The 22304-nt window shown below is 43.4% G+C and overlaps 14 non-coding genes across 14 annotated transcripts; all 14 read left to right on the forward strand.

The window, feature by feature from the left end:
* Positions 1-2028: 2028 nt before the first annotated feature.
* On the forward strand, positions 2029-2101 carry trnam-cau (transfer RNA methionine (anticodon CAU)). The gene has a single exon. It is a non-coding gene; the product is annotated as a tRNA-Met (tRNA).
* A 3589-nt stretch (positions 2102-5690) lies between these two features.
* On the forward strand, positions 5691-5763 carry trnam-cau (transfer RNA methionine (anticodon CAU)). Its single transcript has one exon. It is a non-coding gene; the product is annotated as a tRNA-Met (tRNA).
* Positions 5764-7560: 1797 nt separating this feature from the next.
* trnam-cau (transfer RNA methionine (anticodon CAU)) lies at positions 7561-7633 on the forward strand. Its single transcript has one exon. It is a non-coding gene; the product is annotated as a tRNA-Met (tRNA).
* A 995-nt stretch (positions 7634-8628) lies between these two features.
* Positions 8629-8699, forward strand: trnag-gcc (transfer RNA glycine (anticodon GCC)). Its single transcript has one exon. It is a non-coding gene; the product is annotated as a tRNA-Gly (tRNA).
* Positions 8700-8877: 178 nt separating this feature from the next.
* trnam-cau (transfer RNA methionine (anticodon CAU)) lies at positions 8878-8950 on the forward strand. The gene has a single exon. It is a non-coding gene; the product is annotated as a tRNA-Met (tRNA).
* A 2299-nt stretch (positions 8951-11249) lies between these two features.
* Positions 11250-11322, forward strand: trnam-cau (transfer RNA methionine (anticodon CAU)). Its single transcript has one exon. It is a non-coding gene; the product is annotated as a tRNA-Met (tRNA).
* A 1532-nt stretch (positions 11323-12854) lies between these two features.
* Positions 12855-12925, forward strand: trnag-gcc (transfer RNA glycine (anticodon GCC)). Its single transcript has one exon. It is a non-coding gene; the product is annotated as a tRNA-Gly (tRNA).
* Positions 12926-13121: 196 nt separating this feature from the next.
* trnam-cau (transfer RNA methionine (anticodon CAU)) lies at positions 13122-13194 on the forward strand. Its single transcript has one exon. It is a non-coding gene; the product is annotated as a tRNA-Met (tRNA).
* A 1000-nt stretch (positions 13195-14194) lies between these two features.
* Positions 14195-14265, forward strand: trnag-gcc (transfer RNA glycine (anticodon GCC)). The gene has a single exon. It is a non-coding gene; the product is annotated as a tRNA-Gly (tRNA).
* A 1350-nt stretch (positions 14266-15615) lies between these two features.
* trnag-gcc (transfer RNA glycine (anticodon GCC)) lies at positions 15616-15686 on the forward strand. The gene has a single exon. It is a non-coding gene; the product is annotated as a tRNA-Gly (tRNA).
* Positions 15687-15864: 178 nt separating this feature from the next.
* Positions 15865-15937, forward strand: trnam-cau (transfer RNA methionine (anticodon CAU)). Its single transcript has one exon. It is a non-coding gene; the product is annotated as a tRNA-Met (tRNA).
* Positions 15938-19134: 3197 nt separating this feature from the next.
* On the forward strand, positions 19135-19207 carry trnam-cau (transfer RNA methionine (anticodon CAU)). The gene has a single exon. It is a non-coding gene; the product is annotated as a tRNA-Met (tRNA).
* Positions 19208-20737: 1530 nt separating this feature from the next.
* Positions 20738-20808, forward strand: trnag-gcc (transfer RNA glycine (anticodon GCC)). The gene has a single exon. It is a non-coding gene; the product is annotated as a tRNA-Gly (tRNA).
* A 1350-nt stretch (positions 20809-22158) lies between these two features.
* trnag-gcc (transfer RNA glycine (anticodon GCC)) lies at positions 22159-22229 on the forward strand. Its single transcript has one exon. It is a non-coding gene; the product is annotated as a tRNA-Gly (tRNA).
* The last annotated feature ends 75 nt before the right edge of the window (positions 22230-22304 follow it).

The raw sequence follows: 22304 nt of genomic DNA on the forward strand, positions 1-22304 counted from the left end.
GGTATGCTATAAAGATGTTTTGAGACAGTTCTACCTTCTCTCCATCTCTTGAGTAGACGTGAGGGCTGGGCAGCCTCCGAAACTGTTTTACCATCCAACAAAACATTCTGTCCCAAGTACTAACCTCAATAGTCTGAAGACAATTAATGAAGACTCAATTAAGGGCGTCAATGCTATTGCCTTTGTGAAATGCGAAAAGATGTTTACATTTTTTCAATTTAGCATGCTTTTTCCCTCAGCCTCGGTAGTTCAGTGGTGATGAGGATAGATGTGATGAGGTGTTTACATTTTTTGTCAAGCCTGACACGAGGCAGGTCTATTGTAGAATGGCCAGCTTGGACATATGTGCAGTCCTCTACCTTCTAGAGAGAGCATTGGTAATGGAAAGGACAAAGGAATAAAGGCTTTAGGAGAACAAGTGTTTTTTTCCGTGAATTCTAGATGCTTAAAGCATATATAAAACCTAAAATTCAAGCCAAACTAAAGCGGACATCCAGGGATTGCGCTCCCCTGTCTAATACCCAAGCTGTGTGCCAGTCAAGGAGCTAAGATTTCAACACCTGCAAATTTTCATCCATCCATCCAACAAAACATTTTGTCCCAAGTACTAACCTCAATAGTCTGAAGACAATTAATGAAGACTCAATTAAGGGTGTCAATGCTATTGCCTTTGTGAAATGCGAAAAGATGTTTACATTTTTTCAATTTAGCATGCTTTTTCCCTCAGCCTCGGTAGTTCAGTGGTGATGAGGATAGATGTGATGAGGTGTTTACATTTTTTGTCAAGCCTGACACGAGGCAGGTCTATTGTAGAATGGCAAGCTTGGACATATGTGCAGTCCTCTACCTTCTAGAGAGAGCATTGGTAATGCAAAGGACAAAGGAATAAAGGCTTTAGGAAAACAAGTGTTTTTTTCCGTGAACTCTAGATGCTTAAAGCATATATAAAACCTAAAATTCAACCCAAACTAAAGCGGACATCCAGGAATTGCGCTCCCCTGTCTAATACCCAAGATGTGTGCCAGTCAAGGAGCTTAGATTTCAACACCTGCAAATTTTCACACCACTAGAAGGGCATGAAACAGAACAAAGGAAAAAGGGAAGGTATGCTATAAAGATGTTTTAAGACATTTCTACCTTCTCTCCATCTCTTGAGTAGACGTGATGGGTGGACAGCTTCCGAAACAGTTTTCCAACAAAACATTCTGTCCCAAGTACTAACTTCATTAGTGTGACTGTCCAGAGGTGCAGTGGAACACAATGTGGGCATTGGTAGTTCAGTGGTGATGAGGTTAGTGTGTGGTTTAGTACGTAGTACTGATGGACCATCAAAAAACATTCTGTCTACACGCGATGGCGTCTTCAATAGAACTCTTTTCTACGGCACATGGGCATTGGTGGTTCAGTGGTCGAATTCTCGCCTCTGCATCTGCAAATTCTCACCCCACTAGGATGGCATGAAACACAAAAAAGGGAAAAAGGAAGGTATGCTATAAAGATGATTTAAGACACTTCTACCTTCTCTCCATCTCTTGAGTAGACACGAGGGTTGGGCAGTTTCCGAAACTGTTTTACCTTTCAGCAAAACATTCTGTCCCAAGTACAAATGTCATTAGTGCGACTGTCCAGTGGTGCAGTGGAACACAATGTGGGCATTGGTAGTTCAGTGGTGATGAGGTTAGTATGTGGTTTAGTATGTAGTACTGATGGACCATGAAGAAAAAGATTCTGTCTACACGCGATGGCGTCTTCAATGGAACTCCTTTTTCCAACACGTGGGCATTGGTGGTTCAGTGGTCGAATTCTCGCCTGCCACGCGGGAGACCCGGGTTGGATTCCCGGTCAATGCAAGCGCCTCTTTAAAAGTCTCAGCTTGACTGACTGATATGCAGTAACAGAGGTCTCAGCCTTCTACTTATTCTCAGGACAATTAATGAAGACCCAATTAAGTGTGTCAATGCTATTGTCTTTATGAAATGCGAAAAGGTGTTTACAATTGTTTTTCAATTTAGCAGGCGCATTCCCTCAGCCTCGTTGGCGCAGTTGGCAGCGCGTCAGTCTCATAATCTGAAGGTCGTGAGTTCAAGCCTCACACGAGGCAGGTTTTTCGTAGAATGGACAGCTTCGACATATGTGCGGTCCTCTACCTTCCAGAGACAGCATTGGTAATCCAAAGGTCAAAGGAATAAAGTCTTCAGCACAACAAGTGTTCTTTCCGTGAACTCCAGCTCCCCTCTCTAGTACCGAGATTTGTGCCAGTCAAGGAGCTTAGACTTCAACACCTGCACATTTTCACATCACTAGAATGACATGAAACAGAACAAAGGAAAAAGGGAGGGTATGCTATAAAGATGTTTTGAGACAGTTCTACCTTCTCTCCATCTCTTGAGTAGACGTGAGGGCTGGGCAGCCTCCGAAACTGTTTTACCATCCAACAAAACATTCTGTCCCAAGTACTAACCTCAATAGTCTGAAGACAATTAATGAAGACTCAATTAAGGGCGTCAATGCTATTGCCTTTGTGAAATGCAAAAAGATGTTTACATTTTTTCAATTTAGCATGCTTTTTCCCTCAGCCTCGGTAGTTCAGTGGTGATGAGGATAGATGTGATGAGGTGTTTACATTTTTTGTCAAGCCTGACACGAGGCAGGTCTATTGTAGAATGGCCAGCTTGGACATATGTGCAGTCCTCTACCTTCTAGAGAGAGCATTGGTAATGCAAAGGACAAAGGAATAAAGGCTTTAGGAGAACAAGTGTTTTTTTCTGTGAACTCTAGATGCTTAAAGCATATATAAAACCTAAAATTCAACCCAAACTAAAGCGGACATCCAAGAATTGCGCTCCCCTGTCTAATACCCAAGATGTGTGCCAGTCAAGGAGCTTAGATTTCAACACCTGCAAATTTTCACATCACTAGAAGGGCATGAAACAGAACAAAGGAAAAAGCGAAGGTATGCTATAAAGATGTTTTAAGACATTTCTACCTTCTCTCCATCTCTTGAGTAGACGTGATGGGTGGACAGCTTCCGAAACAGTTTTACCTTTCAACAAAACATTCTGTCCCAAGTACAAATGTCATTAGTGCGACTGTCCAGTGGTGCAGTGGAACACAATGTGGGCATTGGTAGTTCAGTGGTGATGAGGTTAGTGTGTGGTTTAGTACGTAGTACTGATGGACCATCAAAAAACATTCTGTCTACACGCGATGGCGTCTTCAATGGAACTCCTTTCTCCGGCACATGGGCATTGGTGGTTCAGTGGTCGAATTCTCGCCTCTGCATCTGCAAATTCTCACCCCACTAGAATGGCATGAAACACAACAAAGGGAAAAAGGAAGGTATGCTATAAAGATGATTTAAGACACTTCTACCTTCTCTCCATCTCTTGAGTAGACACGAGGGTTGGGCAGTTTCCGAAACTGTTTTACCTTTCAGCAAAACATTCTGTCCCAAGTACAAATGTCATTAGTGCGACTGTCCAGTGGTGCAGTGGAACACAATGTGGGCATTGGTAGTTCAGTGGTGATGAGGTTAGTATGTGGTTTAGTATGTAGTACTGATGGACCATCAAGAAAAAGATTCTGTCTACACGCGATGGCGTCTTCAATGGAACTCCTTTTTCCAACACGTGGGCATTGGTGGTTCAATGGTCGAATTCTCTCCTGCCACGCGGGAGAGCCGGGTTCGATTCCCGGCCAATGCAAGCGCCTCTTTAAAAGTCTCAGCTTGACTGACTGATATGCAGTAACAGAGGTCTCAGCCTTCTATTTATTCTCAGGACAATTAATGAAGACCCAATTAAGTGTGTCAATGCTATTGTCTTTATGAAATGCGAAAAGGTGTTTACAATTAACAGTTGGCAGCGCGTCAGTCTCATAATCTGAAGGTCGTGAGTTCAAGCCTCACACGAGGCAGGTTTTTCGTAGAATGGACAGCTTCGACATATGTGCGGTCCTCTACCTTCCAGAGACAGCATTGGTAATCCAAAGGTCAAAGGAATAAAGTCTTCAGCACAACAAGTGTTCTTTCCGTGAACTCCAGCTCCCCTCTCTAGTACCGAGATTTGTGCCAGTCAAGGAGCTTAGACTTCAACACCTGCACATTTTCACACCACTAGAATGACATGAAACAGAACAAAGGAAAAAGGGAGGGTATGCTATAAAGATGTTTTGAGACAGTTCTACCTTCTCTCCATCTCTTGAGTAGACGTGAGGGCTGGGCAGCCTCCGAAACTGTTTTACCATCCAACAAAACATTCTGTCCCAAGTACTAACCTCAATAGTCTGAAGACAATTAATGAAGACTCAATTAAGGGCGTCAATGCTATTGCCTTTGTGAAATGCGAAAAGATGTTTACATTTTTTCAATTTAGCATGCTTTTTCCCTCAGCCTCGGTAGTTCAGTGGTGATGAGGATAGATGTGATGAGGTGTTTACATTTTTTGTCAAGCCTGACACGAGGCAGGTCTATTGTAGAATGGCCAGCTTGGACATATGTGCAGTCCTCTACCTTCTAGAGAGAGCATTGGTAATGCAAAGGACAAAGGAATAAAGGCTTTAGGAGAACAAGTGTTTTTTTCCGTGAACTCTAGATGCTTAAAGCATATATAAACCTAAAATTCAACCCAAACTAAAGCGGACATCCAGGAATTGCGCTCCCCTGTCTAATACCCAAGATGTGTGCCAGTCAAGGAGCTTAGATTTCAACACCTGCAAATTTTCACACCACTAGAAGGGCATGAAACAGAACAAAGGAAAAAGGGAAGGTATGCTATAAAGATGTTTTAAGACATTTCTACCTTCTCTCCATCTCTTGAGTAGACGTGATGGGTGGACAGCTTCCGAAACAGTTTTCTAACAAAACATTCTGTCCCAAGTACTAACTTCATTAGTGTGACTGTCCAGAGGTGCAGTGGAACACAATGTGGGCATTGGTAGTTCAGTGGTGATGAGGTTAGTGTGTGGTTTAGTACGTAGTACTGATGGACCATCAAAAAACATTCTGTCTACACGCGATGGCGTCTTCAATAGAACTCTTTTCTACGGCACATGGGCATTGGTGGTTCAGTGGTCGAATTCTCGCCTCTGCATCTGCAAATTCTCACCCCACTAGGATGGCATGAAACACAACAAAGGGAAAAAGGAAGGTATGCTATAAAGATGATTTAAGACACTTCTACCTTCTCTCCATCTCTTGAGTACACACGAGGGTTGGGCAGTTTCCGAAACTGTTTTACCTTTCAGCAAAACATTCTGTCCCAAGTACAAATGTCATTAGTGCGACTGTCCAGTGGTGCAGTGGAACACAATGTGGGCATTGGTAGTTCAGTGGTGATGAGGTTAGTATGTGGTTTAGTATGTAGTACTGATGGACCATCAAGAAAAAGATTCTGTCTACACGCGATGGCGTCTTCAATGGAACTCCTTTTTCCAACACGTGGGCATTGGTGGTTCAGTGGTCGAATTCTCGCCTGCCACGCGGGAGACCCGGGTTGGATTCCCGGTCAATGCAAGCGCCTCTTTAAAAGTCTCAGCTTGACTGACTGATATGCAGTAACAGAGGTCTCAGCCTTCTATTTATTCTCAGGACAATTAATGAAGACCCAATTAAGTGTGTCAATGCTATTGTCTTTATGAAATGCGAAAAGGTGTTTACAATTGTTTTTCAATTTAGCAGGCGTATTCCCTCAGCCTCGTTGGCGCAGTTGGCAGCGCGTCAGTCTCATAATCTGAAGGTTGTGAGTTCAAGCCTCACACGAGGCAGATTTTTCGTAGAATGGACAGCTTCGACATATGTGCGGTCCTCTACCTTCCAGAGACAGCATTGGTAATCCAAAGGTCAAAGGAATAAAGTCTTCAGCACAACAAGTGTTCTTTCCGTGAACTCCAGCTCCCCTCTCTAGTACCGAGACTTGTGCCAGTCAAGGAGCTTAGACTTCAACACCTGCACATTTTCACACCACTAGAATGACATGAAACAGAACAAAGGAAAAAGGGAGTGTATGCTATAAAGATGTTTTGAGACAGTTCTACCTTCTCTCCATCTCTTGAGTAGACTTGAGGGCTGGGCAGCCTCCGAAACTGTTTTACAACAAAACATTCTATCCCAAGTACTAACCTCATTAGTCTGAAGACAATTAATGAAGACTCAATTAAGGGCGTCAATGCTATTGCCTTTGTGAAATGCGAAAAGATGTTTACATTTTTTCAATTTAGCATGCTTTTTCCCTCAGCCTCGGTAGTTCAGTGGTGATGAGGATAGATGTGATGAGGTGGTGTTTACATTTTTTGTCAAGCCTGACACGAGGCAGGTCTATTGTAGAATGGCCAGCTTGGACATATGTGCAGTCCTCTACCTTCTAGAGAGAGCATTGGTAATGCAAAGGACAAAGGAATAAAGGCTTTAGGAGAACAACTGTTTTTTTCCGTGAACTCTAGATGCTTAAAGCATATATAAAACCTAAAATTCAAGCCAAACTAAAACGGACATCCAGGAATTGCGCTCCCCTGTCTAATACCCAAGATGTGTGCCAGTCAAGGAGCTTAGATTTCAACACCTGCAAATTTTCACACCACTAGAAGGGCATGAAACAGAACAAAGGAAAAAGGGAAGGTATGCTATAAAGATGTTTTAAGACATTTCTACCTTCTCTCCATCTCTTGAGTAGACGTGATGGGTGGACAGCTTCCGAAACAGTTTTACCTTTCAACAAAACATTCTGTCCCAAGTACAAATGTCATTAGTGCGACTGTCCAGTGGTGCAGTGGAACACAATGTGGGCATTGGTAGTTCAGTGGTGATGAGGTTAGTGTGTGGTTTAGTACGTAGTACTGATGGACCATCAAAAAACATTCTGTCTACACGCGATGGCGTCTTCAATGGAACTCATTTCTCCGGCACATGGGCATTGGTGGTTCAGTGGTCGAATTCTCGCCTCTGCATCTGCAAATTCTCACCCCACTAGAATGGCATGAAACACAACAAAGGTAAAAAGGAAGGTATGCTATAAAGATGATTTAAGACACTTCTACCTTCTTTCCATCTCTTGAGTAGACACGAGGGATGGGCAGTTTCCGAAACTGTTTTACCTTTCAGCAAAACATTCTGTCCCAAGTACAAATGTCATTAGTGCGACTGTCCAGTGGTGCAGTGGAACACAATGTGGGTATTGGTAGTTCAGTGGTGATGAGGTTAGTATGTGGTTTAGTATGTAGTACTGATGGACCATCAAGAAAAAGATTCTGTCTACACGCGATGGCGTCTTCAATGGAACTCCTTTTTCCAACACGTGGGCTTTGGTGGTTCAGTGGTCGAATTCTCTCCTGCCACGCGGGAGACCCGGGTTCGATTCCCGGCCAATGCAAGCACCTCTTTAAAAGTCTCACAACTCAAAATGAGCGCAGCTTGACTGACTGATATGCAGTAACAGAGGTCTCAGCCTTCTATTTATTCTCAGGACAATTAATGAAGACCCAATTAAGTGTGTCAATGCTATTGTCTTTATGAAATGCGAAAAGGTGTTTACAATTGTTTTTCAATTTAGCAGGCGCATTCCCTCAGCCTCGTTGGCGCAGTTGGCAGCGCGTCAGTCTCATAATCTGAAGGTCGTGAGTTCAAGCCTCACACGAGGCAGGTTTTTCGTAGAATGGACAGCTTCGACATATGTGCGGTTCTCTATCTTCCAGAGACAGCATTGGTAATCCAAAGGTCAAAGGAATAAAGTCTTCAGCACAACAAGTGTTCTTTCCGTGAACTCCAGCTCCCCTCTCTAGTACCGAGACTTGTGCCAGTCAAGGAGCTTAGACTTCAACACCTGCACATTTTCACACCACTAGAATGACATGAAACAGAACAAAGGAAAAAGGCAAGTCTGAAGACTCAATTAAGGGCGTCAATGCTATTGCCTTTGTGAAATGCGAAAAGATGTTTACATTTTTTCAATTTAGCATGCTTTTTCCCTCAGCCTCGGTAGTTCAGTGGTGATGAGGATAGATGTGATGAGGTGTTTACATTTTTTGTCAAGCCTGACACGAGGCAGGTCTATTGTAGAATGGCCAGCTTGGACATATGTGCAGTCCTCTACCTTCTAGAGAGAGCATTGGTAATGGAAAGGACAAAGGAATAAAGGCTTTAGGAGAACAAGTGTTTTTTTCCGTGAACTCTAGATGCTTAAAGCATATATAAAACCTAAAATTCAAGCCAAACTAAAGCGGACATCCAGGAATTGCGCTCCCCTGTCTAATACCCAAGCTGTGTGCCAGTCAAGGAGCTTAGATTTCAACACCTGCAAATTTTCACACCACTAGAAGGGCATGAAACAGAACAAAGGAAAAAGGGAAGGTATGCTATAAAGATGTTTTAAAACATTTCTAACTTCTCTACATCTCTTGAGTAGACGTGATGGGTGGACAGCTTCCGAAACAGTTTTCCAACAAAACATTCTGTCCCAAGTACTAACTTCATTAGTGTGACTGTCCAGAGGTGCAGTGGAACACAATGTGGGCATTGGGAGTTCAGTGGTGATGAGGTTAGTGTGTGGTTTAGTACGTAGTACTGATGGACCATCAAAAAACATTCTGTCTACACGTGATGGCGTCTACAATGGAACTCCTTTTTACAACACGTGGGCATTGGTGGTTCAGTGGTCGAATTCTCGCCTGCCACGCGGGAGACCCGGGTTCGATTCCCGGCCAATGCAAGCGCCTCTTTAAAAGTCTCAGCTTGACTGACTGATATACAGTAACAGAGGTCTCAGCCTTCTATTTATTCTCAGGACAATTAATGAAGACCCAATTAAGTGTGTCAATGCTATTGTCTTTATGAAATGCGAAAAGGTGTTTACAATTGTTTTTCAATTTAGCAGGCGCATTCCCTCAGCCTCGTTGGCGCAGTTGGCAGCGCGTCAGTCTCATAATCTGAAGGTCGTGAGTTCAAGCCTCACACGAGGCAGGTTTTTCGTAGAATGGACAGCTTCCGAAACAGTTTTACCTTTCAACAAAACATTCTGTTCCAAGTACAAATGTCATTAGTGCGACTGTCCAGTGGTGCAGTGGAACACAATGTGGGCATTGGTAGTTCAGTGGTGATGAGGTTAGTGTGTGGTTTAGTACGTAGTACTGATGGACCATCAAAAAACATTCTGTCTACACGCGATGGCGTCTTCAATGGAACTCCTTTTTACAACACGTGGGCATTGGTGGTTCAGTGGTCGAATTCTCGCCTGCCACGCGGGAGACCCGGGTTCGATTCACGGCCAATGCAAGCGCCTCTTTAAAAGTCTCAGCTTGACTGACTGATATGCAGTAACAGAGGTCTCAGCCTTCTATTTATTCTCAGGACAATTAATGAAGACCCAATTAAGTGTGTCAATGCTATTGTCTTTATGAAATGCGAAAAGGTGTTTACAATTAACAGTTGGCAGCGCGTCAGTCTCATAATCTGAAGGTCGTGAGTTCAAGCCTCACACGAGGCAGGTTTTTCGTAGAATGGACAGCTTCGACATATGTGCGGTCCTCTACCTTCCAGAGACAGCATTGGTAATCCAAAGGTCAAAGGAATAAAGTCTTCAGCACAACAAGTGTTCTTTCCGTGAACTCCAGCTCCCCTCTCTAGTACCGAGATTTGTGCCAGTCAAGGAGCTTAGACTTCAACACCTGCACATTTTCACATCACTAGAATGACATGAAACAGAACAAAGGAAAAAGGGAGGGTATGCTATAAAGATGTTTTGAGACAGTTCTACCTTCTCTCCATCTCTTGAGTAGACGTGAGGGCTGGGCAGCCTCCGAAACTGTTTTACCATCCAACAAAACATTCTGTCCCAAGTACTAACCTCAATAGTCTGAAGACAATTAATGAAGACTCAATTAAGGGCGTCAATGCTATTGCCTTTGTGAAATGCGAAAAGATGTTTACATTTTTTCAATTTAGCATGCTTTTTCCCTCAGCCTCGGTAGTTCAGTGGTGATGAGGATAGATGTGATGAGGTGTTTACATTTTTTGTCAAGCCTGACACGAGGCAGGTCTATTGTAGAATGGCCAGCTTGGACATATGTGCAGTCCTCTACCTTCTAGAGAGAGCATTGGTAATGCAAAGGACAAAGGAATAAAGGCTTTAGGAGAACAAGTGTTTTTTTCTGTGAACTCTAGATGCTTAAAGCATATATAAAACCTAAAATTCAACCCAAACTAAAGCGGACATCCAGGAATTGCGCTCCCCTGTCTAATACCCAAGATGTGTGCCAGTCAAGGAGCTTAGATTTCAACACCTGCAAATTTTCACACCACTAGAAGGGCATGAAACAGAACAAAGGAAAAAGGGAAGGTATGCTATAAAGATGTTTTAAGACATTTCTACCTTCTCTCCATCTCTTGAGTAGACGTGATGGGTGGACAGCTTCCGAAACAGTTTTCCAACAAAACATTCTGTCCCAAGTACTAACTTCATTAGTGTGACTGTCCAGAGGTGCAGTGGAACACAATGTGGGCATTGGTAGTTCAGTGGTGATGAGGTTAGTGTGTGGTTTAGTACGTAGTACTGATGGACCATCAAAAAACATTCTGTCTACACGCGATGGCGTCTTCAATAGAACTCTTTTCTACGGCACATGGGCATTGGTGGTTCAGTGGTCGAATTCTCGCCTCTGCATCTGCAAATTCTCACCCCACTAGGATGGCATGAAACACAAAAAAGGGAAAAAGGAAGGTATGCTATAAAGATGATTTAAGACACTTCTACCTTCTCTCCATCTCTTGAGTACACACGAGGGTTGGGCAGTTTCCGAAACTGTTTTACCTTTCAGCAAAACATTCTGTCCCAAGTACAAATGTCATTAGTGCGACTGTCCAGTGGTGCAGTGGAACACAATGTGGGCATTGGTAGTTCAGTGGTGATGAGGTTAGTATGTGGTTTAGTATGTAGTACTGATGGACCATCAAGAAAAAGATTCTGTCTACACGCGATGGCGTCTTCAATGGAACTCCTTTTTCCAACACGTGGGCATTGGTGGTTCAGTGGTCGAATTCTCGCCTGCCACGCGGGAGACCCGGGTTGGATTCCCGGTCAATGCAAGCGCCTCTTTAAAAGTCTCAGCTTGACTGACTGATATGCAGTAACAGAGGTCTCAGCCTTCTACTTATTCTCAGGACAATTAATGAAGACCCAATTAAGTGTGTCAATGCTATTGTCTTTATGAAATGCGAAAAGGTGTTTACAATTGTTTTTCAATTTAGCAGGCGCATTCCCTCAGCCTCGTTGGTGCAGTTGGCAGCGTGTCAGTCTCATAATCTGAAGGTCGTGAGTTCAAGCCTCACACGAGGCAGGTTTTTCGTAGAATGGACAGCTTCGACATATGTGCGGTCTTCTACCTTCCAGAGACAGCATTGGTAATCCAAAGGTCAAAGGAATAAAGTCTTCAGCACAACAAGTGTTCTTTCCGTGAACTCCAGCTCCCCTCTCTAGTACCGAGATTTGTGCCAGTCAAGGAGCTTAGACTTCAACACCTGCACATTTTCACATCACTAGAATGACATGAAACAGAACAAAGGAAAAAGGGAGGGTATGCTATAAAGATGTTTTGAGACAGTTCTACCTTCTCTCCATCTCTTGAGTAGACGTGAGGGCTGGGCAGCCTCCGAAACTGTTTTACCATCCAACAAAACATTCTGTCCCAAGTACTAACCTCAATAGTCTGAAGACAATTAATGAAGACTCAATTAAGGGCGTCAATGCTATTGCCTTTGTGAAATGCGAAAAGATGTTTACATTTTTTCAATTTAGCATGCTTTTTCCCTCAGCCTCGGTAGTTCAGTGGTGATGAGGATAGATGTGATGAGGTGTTTACATTTTTTGTCAAGCCTGACACGAGGCAGGTCTATTGTAGAATGGCCAGCTTGGACATATGTGCAGTCCTCTACCTTCTAGAGAGAGCATTGGTAATGCAAAGGACAAAGGAATAAAGGCTTTAGGAGAACAAGTGTTTTTTTCTGTGAACTCTAGATGCTTAAAGCATATATAAAACCTAAAATTCAACCCAAACTAAAGCGGACATCCAAGAATTGCGCTCCCCTGTCTAATACCCAAGATGTGTGCCAGTCAAGGAGCTTAGATTTCAACACCTGCAAATTTTCACACCACTAGAAGGGCATGAAACAGAACAAAGGAAAAAGCGAAGGTATGCTATAAAGATGTTTTAAGACATTTCTACCTTCTCTCCATCTCTTGAGTAGACGTGATGGGTGGACAGCTTCCGAAACAGTTTTACCTTTCAACAAAACATTCTGTCCCAAGTACAAATGTCATTAGTGCGACTGTCCAGTGGTGCAGTGGAACACAATGTGGGCATTGGTAGTTCAGTGGTGATGAGGTTAGTGTGTGGTTTAGTACGTAGTACTGATGGACCATCAAAAAACATTCTGTCTACACGCGATGGCGTCTTCAATGGAACTCCTTTCTCCGGCACATGGGCATTGGTGGTTCAGTGGTCGAATTCTCGCCTCTGCATCTGCAAATTCTCACCCCACTAGAATGGCATGAAACACAACAAAGGTAAAAAGGAAGGTATGCTATAAAGATGATTTAAGACACTTCTACCTTCTTTCCATCTCTTGAGTAGACACGAGGGATGGGCAGTTTCCGAAACTGTTTTACCTTTCAGCAAAACATTCTGTCCCAAGTACAAATGTCATTAGTGCGACTGTCCAGTGGTGCAGTGGAACACAATGTGGGCATTGGTAGTTCAGTGGTGATGAGGTTAGTATGTGGTTTAGTATGTAGTACTGATGGACCATCAAGAAAAAGATTCTGTCTACACGCGATGGCGTCTTCAATGGAACTCCTTTTTCCAACACGTGGGCATTGGTGGTTCAGTGGTCGAATTCTCGCCTGCCACGCGGGAGACCCGGGTTCGATTCCCGGCCAATGCAAGCACCTCTTTAAAAGTCTCACAACTCAAAATGAGCGCAGCTTGACTGACTGATATGCAGTAACAGAGGTCTCAGCCTTCTATTTATTCTCAGGACAATTAATGAAGACCCAATTAAGTGTGTCAATGCTATTGTCTTTATGAAATGCGAAAAGGTGTTTACAATTGTTTTTCAATTTAGCAGGCGCATTCCCTCAGCCTCGTTGGCGCAGTTGGCAGCGCGTCAGTCTCATAATCTGAAGGTCGTGAGTTCAAGCCTCACACGAGGCAGGTTTTTCGTAGAATGGACAGCTTCGACATATGTGCGGTTCTCTATCTTCCAGAGACAGCATTGGTAATCCAAAGGTCAAAGGAATAAAGTCTTCAGCACAACAAGTGTTCTTTCCGTGAACTCCAGCTCCCCTCTCTAGTACCGAGACTTGTGCCAGTCAAGGAGCTTAGACTTCAACACCTGCACATTTTCACACCACTAGAATGACATGAAACAGAACAAAGGAAAAAGGGAAGTCTGAAGACTCAATTAAGGGCGTCAATGCTATTGCCTTTGTGAAATGCGAAAAGATGTTTACATTTTTTCAATTTAGCATGCTTTTTCCCTCAGCCTCGGTAGTTCAGTGGTGATGAGGATAGATGTGATGAGGTGTTTACATTTTTTGTCAAGCCTGACACGAGGCAGGTCTATTGTAGAATGGCCAGCTTGGACATATGTGCAGTCCTCTACCTTCTAGAGAGAGCATTGGTAATGCAAAGGACAAAGGAATAAAGGCTTTAGGAGAACAAGTGTTTTTTTCCGTGAACTCTAGATGCTTAAAGCATATATAAAACCTAATAATTAACCCAAACTAAAGCGGACATCCAGGAATTGCGCTCCCCTGTCTAATACCCAAGATGTGTGCCAGTCAAGGAGCTTAGATTTCAACACCTGCAAATTTTCACACCACTAGAAGGGCATGAAACAGAACAAAGGAAAAAGGGAAGGTATGCTATAAAGATGTTTTAAAACATTTCTACCTTCTCTCCATCTCTTGAGTAGACGTGATGGGTGGACAGCTTCCGAAACAGTTTTACCTTTCAACAAAACATTCTGTCCCAAGTACAAATGTCATTAGTGCGACTGTCCAGTGGTGCAGTGGAACACAATGTGGGCATTGGTAGTTCAGTGGTGATGAGGTTAGTGTGTGGTTTAGTACGTAGTACTGATGGACCATCAAAAAACATTCTGTCTACACGCGATGGCGTCTTCAATGGAACTCCTTTTTACAACACGTGGGCATTGGTGGTTCAGTGGTCGAATTCTCGCCTGCCACGCGGGAGACCCGGGTTCGATTCCCGGCCAAGGCAAGCGCCTCTTTAAAAGTCTCAGCTTGACTGACTGATATGCAGTAACAGAGGTCTCAGCCTTCTATTTATTCTCAGGACAATTAATGAAGACCCAATTAAGTGTGTCAATGCTATTGTCTTTATGAAATGCGAAAAGGTGTTTACAATTAACAGTTGGCAGCGCGTCAGTCTCATAATCTGAAGGTCGTGAGTTCAAGCCTCACACGAGGCAGGTTTTTCGTAGAATGGACAGCTTCGACATATGTGCGGTCCTCTACCTTCCAGAGACAGCATTGGTAATCCAAAGGTCAAAGGAATAAAGTCTTCAGCACAACAAGTGTTCTTTCCGTGAACTCCAGCTCCCCTCTCTAGTACCGAGATTTGTGCCAGTCAAGGAGCTTAGACTTCAACACCTGCACATTTTCACACCACTAGAATGACATGAAACAGAACAAAGGAAAAAGGGAGGGTATGCTATAAAGATGTTTTGAGACAGTTTTACCTTCTCTCCATCTCTTGAGTAGACGTGAGGGCTGGGCAGCCTCCGAAACTGTTTTACCATCCAACAAAACATTCTGTCCCAAGTACTAACCTCAATACTCTGAAGACAATTAATGAAAACTCAATTAAGGGCGTCAATGCTATTGCCTTTGTGAAATGCGAAAAGATGTTTACATTTTTTCAATTTAGCATGCTTTTTCCCTCAGCCTCGGTAGTTCAGTGGTGATGAGGATAGATGTGATGAGGTGTTTACATTTTTTGTCAAGCCTGACACGAGGCAGGTCTATTGTAGAATGGCCAGCTTGGACATATGTGCAGTCCTCTACCTTCTAGAGAGAGCATTGGTAATGGAAAGGACAAAGGAATAAAGGCTTTAGGAGAACAAGTGTTTTTTTCCGTGAACTCTAGATGCTTAAAGCATATATAAAACCTAAAATTCAAGCCAAACTAAAGCGGACATCCAGGAATTGCGCTCCCCTGTCTAATACCCAAGCTGTGTGCCAGTCAAGGAGCTTAGATTTCAACACCTGCAAATTTTCACACCACTAGAAGGGCATGAAACAGAACAAAGGAAAAAGGGAAGGTATGCTATAAAGATGTTTTAAAACATTTCTAACTTCTCTACATCTCTTGAGTAGACGTGATGGGTGGACAGCTTCCGAAACAGTTTTCCAACAAAACATTCTGTCCCAAGTACTAACTTCATTAGTGTGACTGTCCAGAGGTGCAGTGGAACACAATGTGGGCATTGGTAGTTCAGTGGTGATGAGGTTAGTGTGTGGTTTAGTACGTAGTACTGATGGACCATCAAAAAACATTCTGTCTACACGCGATGGCGTCTTCAATGGAACTCCTTTTTACAACACGTGGGCATTGGTGGTTCAGTGGTCGAATTCTCGCCTGCCACGCGGGAGACCCGGGTTCGATTCCCGGCCAATGCAAGCGCCTCTTTAAAAGTCTCAGCTTGACTGACTGATATACAGTAACAGAGGTCTCAGCCTTCTATTTATTCTCAGGACAATTAATGAAGACCCAATTAAGTGTGTCAATGCTATTGTCTTTATGAAATGCGAAAAGGTGTTTACAATTGTTTTTCAATTTAGCAGGCGCATTCCCTCAGCCTCGTTGGCGCAGTTGGCAGCGCGTCAGTCTCATAATCTGAAGGTCGTGAGTTCAAGCCTCACACGAGGCAGGTTTTTCGTAGAATGGACAGCTTCGACATATGTGCGGTCCTCTACCTTCCAGAGACAGCATTGGTAATCCAAAGGTCAAAGGAATAAAGTCTTCAGCACAACAAGTGTTCTTTCCGTGAACTCCAGCTCCCCTCTCTAGTACCGAGACTCGTGCCAGTCAAGGAGCTTAGACTTCAACACCTGCACATTTTCACACCACTAGAATGACATGAAACAGAACAAATGAAAAAGGGAGGGTATGCTATAAAGATGTTTTGAGACAGTTCTACCTTCTCTCCATCTCTTGAGTAGACTTGAGGGCTGGGCAGCCTCCGAAACTGTTTTACAACAAAACTTTCTGTCCCAAGTACTAACCTCAATAGTCTGAAGACAATTAATGAAGACTCAATTAAGGGCGTCAATGCTATTGCCTTTGTGAAATGCGAAAAGATGTTTACATTTTTTCAATTTAGCATGCTTTTTCCCTCAGCCTCGGTAGTTCAGTGGTGATGAGGATAGATGTGATGAGGTGTTTACATTTTTTGTCAAGCCTGACACGAGGCAGGTCTATTGTAGAATGGCCAGCTTGGACATATGTGCAGTCCTCTACCTTCTAGAGAGAGCATTGGTAATGCAAAGGACAAAGGAATAAAGGCTTTAGGAGAACAAGTGTTTTTTTCCGTGAACTCTAGATGCTTAAAGCATATATAAAACCTAAAATTCAAGCCGAACTAAAGCGGACATCCAGGAATTGCGCTCCCCTGTCTAATACCCAAGATGTGTGCCAGTCAAGGAGCTTAGATTTCAACACCTGCAAATTTTCACACCACTAGAAGGGCATGAAACAGAACAAAGGAAAAAGGGAAGGTATGCTATAAAGATGTTTTAAAACATTTCTACCTTCTCTCCATCTCTTGAGTAGACGTGATGGGTGGACAGCTTCCGAAACAGTTTTACCTTTCAACAAAACATTCTGTTCCAAGTACAAATGTCATTAGTGCGACTGTCCAGTGGTGCAGTGGAACACAATGTGGGCATTGGTAGTTCAGTGGTGATGAGGTTAGTGTGTGGTTTAGTACGTAGTACTGATGGACCATCAAAAAACATTCTGTCTACACGCGATGGCGTCTTCAATGGAACTCCTTTTTACAACACGTGGGCATTGGTGGTTCAGTGGTCGAATTCTCGCCTGCCACGCGGGAGACCCGGGTTCGATTCACGGCCAATGCAAGCGCCTCTTTAAAAGTCTCAGCTTGACTGACTGATATGCAGTAACAGAGGTCTCAGCCTTCTATTTATTCTCAGGACAATTAATGAAGACCCAATTAAGTGTGTCAATGCTATTGTCTTTATGAAATGCGAAAAGGTGTTTACAATTAACAGTTGGCAGCGCGTCAGTCTCATAATCTGAAGGTCGTGAGTTCAAGCCTCACACGAGGCAGGTTTTTCGTAGAATGGACAGCTTCGACATATGTGCGGTCCTCTACCTTCCAGAGACAGCATTGGTAATCCAAAGGTCAAAGGAATAAAGTCTTCAGCACAACAAGTGTTCTTTCCGTGAACTCCAGCTCCCCTCTCTAGTACCGAGATTTGTGCCAGTCAAGGAGCTTAGACTTCAACACCTGCACATTTTCACATCACTAGAATGACATGAAACAGAACAAAGGAAAAAGGGAGGGTATGCTATAAAGATGTTTTGAGACAGTTCTACCTTCTCTCCATCTCTTGAGTAGACGTGAGGGCTGGGCAGCCTCCGAAACTGTTTTACCATCCAACAAAACATTCTGTCCCAAGTACTAACCTCAATAGTCTGAAGACAATTAATGAAGACTCAATTAAGGGCGTCAATGCTATTGCCTTTGTGAAATGCGAAAAGATGTTTACATTTTTTCAATTTAGCATGCTTTTTCCCTCAGCCTCGGTAGTTCAGTGGTGATGAGGATAGATGTGATGAGGTGTTTACATTTTTTGTCAAGCCTGACACGAGGCAGGTCTATTGTAGAATGGCCAGCTTGGACATATGTGCAGTCCTCTACCTTCTAGAGAGAGCATTGGTAATGCAAAGGACAAAGGAATAAAGGCTTTAGGAGAACAAGTGTTTTTTTCTGTGAACTCTAGATGCTTAAAGCATATATAAAACCTAAAATTCAACCCAAACTAAAGCGGACATCCAGGAATTGCGCTCCCCTGTCTAATACCCAAGATGTGTGCCAGTCAAGGAGCTTAGATTTCAACACCTGCAAATTTTCACACCACTAGAAGGGCATGAAACAGAACAAAGGAAAAAGGGAAGGTATGCTATAAAGATGTTTTAAGACATTTCTACCTTCTCTCCATCTCTTGAGTAGACGTGATGGGTGGACAGCTTCCGAAACAGTTTTCCAACAAAACATTCTGTCCCAAGTACTAACTTCATTAGTGTGACTGTCCAGAGGTGCAGTGGAACACAATGTGGGCATTGGTAGTTCAGTGGTGATGAGGTTAGTGTGTGGTTTAGTACGTAGTACTGATGGACCATCAAAAAACATTCTGTCTACACGCGATGGCGTCTTCAATAGAACTCTTTTCTACGGCACATGGGCATTGGTGGTTCAGTGGTCGAATTCTCGCCTCTGCATCTGCAAATTCTCACCCCACTAGGATGGCATGAAACACAAAAAAGGGAAAAAGGAAGGTATGCTATAAAGATGATTTAAGACACTTCTACCTTCTCTCCATCTCTTGAGTACACACGAGGGTTGGGCAGTTTCCGAAACTGTTTTACCTTTCAGCAAAACATTCTGTCCCAAGTACAAATGTCATTAGTGCGACTGTCCAGTGGTGCAGTGGAACACAATGTGGGCATTGGTAGTTCAGTGGTGATGAGGTTAGTATGTGGTTTAGTATGTAGTACTGATGGACCATCAAGAAAAAGATTCTGTCTACACGCGATGGCGTCTTCAATGGAACTCCTTTTTCCAACACGTGGGCATTGGTGGTTCAGTGGTCGAATTCTCGCCTGCCACGCGGGAGACCCGGGTTGGATTCCCGGTCAATGCAAGCGCCTCTTTAAAAGTCTCAGCTTGACTGACTGATATGCAGTAACAGAGGTCTCAGCCTTCTACTTATTCTCAGGACAATTAATGAAGACCCAATTAAGTGTGTCAATGCTATTGTCTTTATGAAATGCGAAAAGGTGTTTACAATTGTTTTTCAATTTAGCAGGCGCATTCCCTCAGCCTCGTTGGTGCAGTTGGCAGCGTGTCAGTCTCATAATCTGAAGGTCGTGAGTTCAAGCCTCACACGAGGCAGGTTTTTCGTAGAATGGACAGCTTCGACATATGTGCGGTCTTCTACCTTCCAGAGACAGCATTGGTAATCCAAAGGTCAAAGGAATAAAGTCTTCAGCACAACAAGTGTTCTTTCCGTGAACTCCAGCTCCCCTCTCTAGTACCGAGATTTGTGCCAGTCAAGGAGCTTAGACTTCAACACCTGCACATTTTCACATCACTAGAATGACATGAAACAGAACAAAGGAAAAAGGGAGGGTATGCTATAAAGATGTTTTGAGACAGTTCTACCTTCTCTCCATCTCTTGAGTAGACGTGAGGGCTGGGCAGCCTCCGAAACTGTTTTACCATCCAACAAAACATTCTGTCCCAAGTACTAACCTCAATAGTCTGAAGACAATTAATGAAGACTCAATTAAGGGCGTCAATGCTATTGCCTTTGTGAAATGCGAAAAGATGTTTACATTTTTTCAATTTAGCATGCTTTTTCCCTCAGCCTCGGTAGTTCAGTGGTGATGAGGATAGATGTGATGAGGTGTTTACATTTTTTGTCAAGCCTGACACGAGGCAGGTCTATTGTAGAATGGCCAGCTTGGACATATGTGCAGTCCTCTACCTTCTAGAGAGAGCATTGGTAATGCAAAGGACAAAGGAATAAAGGCTTTAGGAGAACAAGTGTTTTTTTCTGTGAACTCTAGATGCTTAAAGCATATATAAAACCTAAAATTCAACCCAAACTAAAGCGGACATCCAAGAATTGCGCTCCCCTGTCTAATACCCAAGATGTGTGCCAGTCAAGGAGCTTAGATTTCAACACCTGCAAATTTTCACACCACTAGAAGGGCATGAAACAGAACAAAGGAAAAAGCGAAGGTATGCTATAAAGATGTTTTAAGACATTTCTACCTTCTCTCCATCTCTTGAGTAGACGTGATGGGTGGACAGCTTCCGAAACAGTTTTACCTTTCAACAAAACATTCTGTCCCAAGTACAAATGTCATTAGTGCGACTGTCCAGTGGTGCAGTGGAACACAATGTGGGCATTGGTAGTTCAGTGGTGATGAGGTTAGTGTGTGGTTTAGTACGTAGTACTGATGGACCATCAAAAAACATTCTGTCTACACGCGATGGCGTCTTCAATGGAACTCCTTTCTCCGGCACATGGGCATTGGTGGTTCAGTGGTCGAATTCTCGCCTCTGCATCTGCAAATTTTCACACCACTAGAAGGGCATGAAACAGAACAAAGGAAAAAGGGAAGGTATGCTATAAAGATGTTTTAAAACATTTCTACCTTCTCTCCATCTCTTGAGTAGACGTGATGGGTGGACAGCTTCCGAAACAGTTTTACCTTTCAACAAAACATTCTGTCCCAAGTACAAATGTCATTAGTGCGACTGTCCAGTGGTGCAGTGGAACACAATGTGGGCATTGGTAGTTCAGTGGTGATGAGGTTAGTGTGTGGTTTAGTACGTAGTACTGATGGACCATCAAAAAACATTCTGTCTACACGCGATGGCGTCTTCAATGGAACTCCTTTTTACAACACGTGGGCATTGGTGGTTCAGTGGTCGAATTCTCGCCTGCCACGCGGGAGACCCGGGTTCGATTCCCGGCCAATGCAAGCGCCTCTTTAAAAGTCTCAGCTTGACTGACTGATATGCAGTAACAGAGGTCTCAGCCTTCTATTTATTCTCAGGACAATTAATGAAGACCCAATTAAGTGTGTCAATGCTATTGTCTTTATGAAATGCGAAAAGGTGTTTACAATTAACAGTTGGCAGCGCGTCAGTCTCATAATCTGAAGGTCGTGAGTTCAAGCCTCACACGAGGCAGGTTTTTCGTAGAATGGACAGCTTCGACATATGTGCGGTCCTCTACCTTCCAGAGACAGCATTGGTAATCCAAAGGTCAAAGGAATAAAGTCTTCAGCACAACAAGTGTTCTTTCCGTGAACTCCAGCTCCCCTCTCTAGTACCGAGATTTGTGCCAGTCAAGGAGCTTAGACTTCAACACCTGCACATTTTCACACCACTAGAATGACATGAAACAGAACAAAGGAAAAAGGGAGGGTATGCTATAAAGATGTTTTGAGACAGTTTTACCTTCTCTCCATCTCTTGAGTAGACGTGAGGGCTGGGCAGCCTCCGAAACTGTTTTACCATCCAACAAAACATTCTGTCCCAAGTACTAACCTCAATACTCTGAAGACAATTAATGAAGACTCAATTAAGGGCGTCAATGCTATTGCCTTTGTGAAATGCGAAAAGATGTTTACATTTTTTCAATTTAGCATGCTTTTTCCCTCAGCCTCGGTAGTTCAGTGGTGATGAGGATAGATGTGATGAGGTGTTTACATTTTTTGTCAAGCCTGACACGAGGCAGGTCTATTGTAGAATGGCCAGCTTGGACATATGTGCAGTCCTCTACCTTCTAGAGAGAGCATTGGTAATGGAAAGGACAAAGGAATAAAGGCTTTAGGAGAACAAGTGTTTTTTTCCGTGAACTCTAGATGCTTAAAGCATATATAAAACCTAAAATTCAAGCCAAACTAAAGCGGACATCCAGGAATTGCGCTCCCCTGTCTAATACCCAAGCTGTGTGCCAGTCAAGGAGCTTAGATTTCAACACCTGCAAATTTTCACACCACTAGAAGGGCATGAAACAGAACAAAGGAAAAAGGGAAGGTATGCTATAAAGATGTTTTAAAACATTTCTAACTTCTCTACATCTCTTGAGTAGACGTGATGGGTGGACAGCTTCCGAAACAGTTTTCCAACAAAACATTCTGTCCCAAGTACTAACTTCATTAGTGTGACTGTCCAGAGGTGCAGTGGAACACAATGTGGGCATTGGTAGTTCAGTGGTGATGAGGTTAGTGTGTGGTTTAGTACGTAGTACTGATGGACCATCAAAAAACATTCTGTCTACACGCGATGGCGTCTTCAATGGAACTCCTTTTTACAACACGTGGGCATTGGTGGTTCAGTGGTCGAATTCTCGCCTGCCACGCGGGAGACCCGGGTTCGATTCCCGGCCAATGCAAGCGCCTCTTTAAAAGTCTCAGCTTGACTGACTGATATACAGTAACAGAGGTCTCAGCCTTCTATTTATTCTCAG

This window comes from Channa argus, unplaced genomic scaffold (genome assembly GCF_033026475.1).
Source record: "Channa argus isolate prfri unplaced genomic scaffold, Channa argus male v1.0 Contig022, whole genome shotgun sequence".
Lineage (NCBI taxonomy): Eukaryota > Metazoa > Chordata > Actinopteri > Anabantiformes > Channidae > Channa > Channa argus.